Genomic DNA, 6,000 nt, shown 5'->3' on the forward strand with positions numbered 1-6,000 from the left:
GTATCATCAGCGAACAACAACTGACTCACTTCCCAAGCTCTCTCATCCACAACAAACTGCATACTTGCCCCTCTTTCCAAAACTCTTGCATTCACCTCCCTAACAACCCCATCCATAAACAAATTAAACAACCATGGAGACATCACACACCCCTGCCGCAAACCTACATTCACTGAGAACCAATCACTTTCCTCTCTTCCTACAGGTACACATGCCTTACATCCTCGATAAAAACTTTTCACTGCTTCTAACAACGTGCCTCCCACACCATATATTCTTAATACCTTCCACACAGCATCTCTATCAACTTTTATCATATGCCTTCTCAAGATCCATAAATGCTACATACAAATCCATTTGCTTTTCTAAGTATTTCTCACATACATTCTTCAAAGCAAACACCTGATCCACACATCCTTTACCACTTCTGAAACCACACTGCTCTTCCCCAATCTGATGCTCTGTACATGCCTTCACCCTCTCAATCAATACCCTCCCGTATAATTTACCAGGAATACTCAACAAACTTATACCTCTGTAATTTGAGCACTCACTCTTATCCACTTTGCCTTTGTACAATGGCACTATGCAAGCATTCCGCCAATCCTCAGGCACCTCACCATGAATCATACATACATTAAATAACCTTACCAACCAGTCAACAATACAGTCACCCCCTTTTTTAATAAATTCCACTGCAATACCATCCAAACCCACTGCCTTGCCAGCTTTCATCTTCCGCAAAGCTTTTACTACCTCTTCTCTGTTTACCAAATCATTTTCCCTAACCCTCTCACTTTGCACACTACCTCGACCAAAACAGCCTATATCTGCCACTCTATCATCAAACACATTCAACAAACCTTCAAAATACTCACTCCATCTCCTTCTCACATCACCACGACTTGTTATCACCTCCCCATTACCCCCTTCACTGAAGTTCCCATTTGTTTCTTTGTCTTACACACTTTATTTACCTCCTTCAAAAACATCTTTTTATTCTCCCTAAGATTTAATTATACTCTCTCACCGCAACTCTCATTTGCCCTCTTTTTCACCTCTTGCAACTTTCTCTTGACCTCCTGCTGCTTTCTTTTATACCTTTCCCAGTCATTTGCATTACTTCCCTGCAAAAATCCTCCAAATGCCTCTCTCTTCTCTTTCACTAACAATCTTACTTCTTCATCCCAGCTGTTTATTTCACATTATTTTGTACTGCTCAGAAGATAATGAAAACTAACTGGATTACATACTTCCATACTCTCTTCATCATGATAGCAGTTTGAATTTCATCACAATGCAAGATATTTATAGACTATTCCTGTTTCTTACAACCCCGTCTTTCCATGATTTAAACTGAAGCCTGCCATTATCCCTTCCATACTCTTCAAATTTGAAAGAACCTCTGTCATTTCTGTGATGGAAATCTTTCGGATGAGCTCCAGTTTCCATTAAGCATATGGTTTTATTTTCATTCTTTGGTCATTTATTTTTAGTGGGAACAGGAGAGAAAGGATACTTCCCTTGTCTTATCTGTATATTGTAGAGGGTGACTAAAAGGGGCAGGAACTGGTGACTGGAAACCCTTCCATGCCTGTATTTTAATTTCTATAAGATGGAACAAAAGGAGCCATGTGAGGAGTATTCATCCTCCTTGAGGGCTCATCCTGGATTGTCTCATATAACCAGGATGACAAGAAGGGAGAGGATCCACAGTGTTCTAAATCTCATGGAAACTAAGCTCAAGGGGAAGGAGGAAAACTGGTTTGGGAATATCTTAGGGGTAAAGTCAGGGGTTAGTGTGAGGGAGAGAGCTAAGGAAAGGGTAGCACTTCTGATGAAAGAGTTGTGTGAAATGAACTCAAATGACATCAGTAAATATGAGCGTGTATTATTAGAGATGGGGTATTATCATTGCATATGCACCAAGATATGATAGAAATTAGGAAGAGAGGTGAGTGTTTTAGAAGCAGAGTGAGTATGTCAGCAGTATAGTTTTAAGGGAACTAGAATTAATGATGGATGATTTAAATTTGAGAATGAGTAATGTGTATGTTGGTATAATTATGAGGCAGGGAGTACCCAGCAATGTGAAAGGAAGCGGTGAACAGCTTGTGGAGTTGTGTACTGAAAAGGGAGTGATATTCCAATGCCTAGTTTGTAATTGAGGGATATACATAAGTATATATGGGTTTGTAAAGTAGGTGGTGGATGGGCATATTTGCATTATGAATTGTTGAAAGTTATGTAAAAAAAGAGATTCTTGGATTTGAATTTGCTGGGACAGGCACCCAACGGATTGTCTGATCACTATTTGGTGGAAGTGAGGGAGAGGTTTTGTGGAGGCTTTAGGAAAAGAGGAAATGATATGGGAGGGAATAGGTTGGTGAAAATGATTGAGTCTGGGAAAGAGGCTTTTATGGAGAGATGCCAGGGGAGATCAAATGGCAAGGTGCAAATGAATGAAGCTAGGGGAGTGGACGAGAAATGGAAGGTATTTAGGGAAGTAATGCTTGTGTGCAAGAGAAGTATCTGGTGTGTCTAAGGTGGGTATGTGAAAAAGGGTAGGGAGTGGTGAAATGAGAAAGTTAAGTTGCTAATGAAATGGAAAAGAAAGGAGTATGGGCATTACTTGCAGGGAAGGTGTGCAAGGGAATGGGAAGTGCACCTGAGAAGTTTACAAGAAGAGGGAGAAAAGTATGAAAAAGAGGGCGAATGAGAGTTGGGGTGATCAAATATCAGCAAACTTCAGGTAGATTAAGAAAATGTTTTAGAGAGGTTAATGTTGTGTGAAAAACAAGAACAAATAGGAGCATTAGTGAAGGGGGCAGATAGGGAAGTGGTAAGAGGCAGGGATTAGGTTAAGAGATGGAGCGAGTATTTTGAAGGACTTGAATGCATTTGATGATAGGGTGGTAGATGTGTGGTGCTTTGGAGATAAAGGTATGTGAGGTGAGACAGTCATGGCTAGTGATTTGGTGAAAAGAGAAAAGGTGGTGAAAGCCTTGTGTAAAATGAAGAGTGGCAAAGCAGCTTAAGTGGATGGGATCGCAGCTGGCTTTTTTGAGAAAACTGTGTTGTTGACTGGTTGGTTACGATTTTCAGTGTTTTGTGGATTAGAAGAATGCCTGTATAGGAATGTTTTATAAAGGAGAGGGGGACAAAGGTGAATGTTCAAATTACAGGTATAAGTTTGTTGAGTGTAACTGGTAAGTTGTAAAGGAGAGTGATGTTTGAGAGCGTGGTGGCATGCACAGGGCACTAGACTGAGAAGGAACAATGTGGTTTCAGCAGTGGTAGAGGATGTGTGGATCAGGTGTTTGCTTTGAAGTATTTGTAAGAGAAATACAGAAACAGAAGGATTTTTGTGTTACATTTATGGATCTGGAGATACATGATAGGGTTGACAGATATACTTTGTGGGAAATGTTACGAATATGTGGTGTGGAAGGAAAGCTATCAGAAGTAGAGAGTAGTCCACATGAAGAAAGTAAGACTTGAATGCAAGCAGAAAGAGGGAAGGGTGAGTGGTTCCAGGTGAAAGTGCATCTGTGGCAGGGTTGCGAGATGTCACCACGACTGTTTAATCTGTATGTAGATGGGATGGTGAGAGAGGTGAATGCAAGGGTTTTTCAGAATAGAACTAGATCTGTGGTACATGAGGGGGAGTCGGTTACTCTTTGCTGATGACATGACACTGATGACAGATTACATTTAGAAACTACAGATATTTCTTTGAATTTACAATTAGAAAAAGACAGGTTATTTGGAGTGAGTTTAAATGGAGAGAACTTGGAGGATATGGGGAGTTTTAGATACTTGGGAGTGGACATGTCAGTAAATAGAACCATGGGCTGAAGTAATCCGTAGTGCAGGTAAGGCATGTTAAGAGATGTATGGAAAGTTTAGTCTATGAGGGTAAACATGAATACATTCAACAGTATAGTGCTTTTAACTGTGTTGTATGGATTTGAGGTAGGGGCCCTAGATTATCATAGATTTTGGAAGGGGGTGGGTGAATGTGTTGGAAATGAAATGTAGATGACAATTTGTGGTAAGAGGAGGGTTGATTAGGTGAGAAATGATGGAATTAGAGATGGGTGTGCTCGTAAGAGTATGGTTGCGAAAGAGGATGAATGGAGGGTATATGTATCAGAAGTGTAGGGGACAAGGAGAAGGGGAAACTGAATTGGAGATGGAAGGATGGAGTGAAATTAGCTCTGTGGCTTCCGGGCCTGAACTAGGGTGCATGAAGTGGTCAGAGAAACCATAGATAGGTCTGTGGGGCCTGGCTGTGGATGGGGGCTTTGATTTTGGCACATTAAACATATCTGACAGAGAATGGATGTGAGTGAATGTGACTATTCTTTGTATGTAATCTCACTCAGAAAACAATGAACAAGTATGGAAGAAAAATAATGAAAAGAACATGATGGTCTTACAAATTAGTTTTAGGCATACAAAACATAAACACCATAGCACTATAATATAAATCGTGATAAGTGTAGAAAAGGTGGAGCAGTTTAAGGTGACCAGAATGCTTTAGTAATGATTTGTAGGAATTGTGATCCAATTTGTAATATTACCAGCCAGGTTCTTTTTTTCAACAATATATGACTGCCTTGAATAACCTTTTTACATTGATCAGTTATTTGTTTACAGCCAGATGAATTATGCATAAATTGTTCAAGGTTGGAATAAATACAGAGACTGCAGCTTTGCATTTGAACATGCTCAACAACATCAACCCCATTTCATTGGCTACCAAGAAAAATTTACTCTTCATCCTTCCAGTCATATGCAGTGTTGATACAAATGTGTATGAATGAAATAGAAAAGCTTTGAAATAAGATGTATTGTTATAACAGTAACAGGATATCCAGAGACTTTATACATGTGAATAAGTTCATTGTTCCTCTTTTCCTGACACCACTGTGCTAAAGCTGGAGAGGCAATTAGGTAGAGAAAATCTATTTGTAAGAAATATAAGTTGTTAATATAAAAGATTGACACTGAAATAAAAAGAATAAAAGAAGGAAAAATAGAGATAAGAATTGGCAGATTTTTTGGAGATAGAAATCTTACCTTTTGATAAGGGGCAGGTTATAAATATTTTGAAAGACATGAGAAGGTCAGGAGTTCCACACCTTTGTGGTTTATGGATACAAAGATATGACAACGGTTCACTCCCTGATTGCCCTTGGCCACAGAGTATCTTTATGAGGTTGGGCTTTGCAGAGCAGTATGTTCTGTTTCTAAAGGTGGAGGCATTCAGAAGCTAGCTATCAGGGGTAAGTATTGAAGCATGTTAGGTCACAGTGGGGAAATTGATTATAGGGCAGTGGATGCTTAATCACCCTCCAAACTTTAGTTATTAACCATCTCAATACTCACATGATTTACTTTATCTGCCTTGGTTTAGCTCATTGATAGAATGTTCCCCACCATATACCATATTGATCCATTTCATTCTCAGACTTGATGAAAAGGAAAAATGAAGAATTTGTTTCTTGTGGAATAGAGTAATAGTGCATGAACATCCTTTTAACCCACAACTCATGTGACGATTACTCTTGATGCAATTGTCAGAATGGTGAGGTCTTGGAAGGATTTGGTTTTACATTAGTTTCAGTAAACCTAAATCAGTACTGTCATTATAATATGTATTGTGAATACACTCTTATGCTCTGGAATTAATCCACACCTACAAGTTATGTAGAACATCAAGCTAGTGAACATGTATCTTCTGGTTCAAAAATTTGTAAAAAAAAATTTTACTCGTTACATTCTACACCAAGAAACAAAAAAATAAACAAAGCACAATAACTCCACAGTATAAGCAACATAAGCATTAAACATTAACATTATTGTGAAATTAACAGACACTTGTTGTTTGCCATTGTAGTTAGGCTAAACACATTTGTTTTCTGTATGATAAATCTTTTTGATACCTATCTCTCTCAAGGTACTGACCAGAGGCAGTCTAATGATCTCTTTACT

This window comes from Panulirus ornatus, chromosome 4 (assembly GCF_036320965.1).
Source record: "Panulirus ornatus isolate Po-2019 chromosome 4, ASM3632096v1, whole genome shotgun sequence".
NCBI classification, from domain to species: domain Eukaryota; kingdom Metazoa; phylum Arthropoda; class Malacostraca; order Decapoda; family Palinuridae; genus Panulirus; species Panulirus ornatus.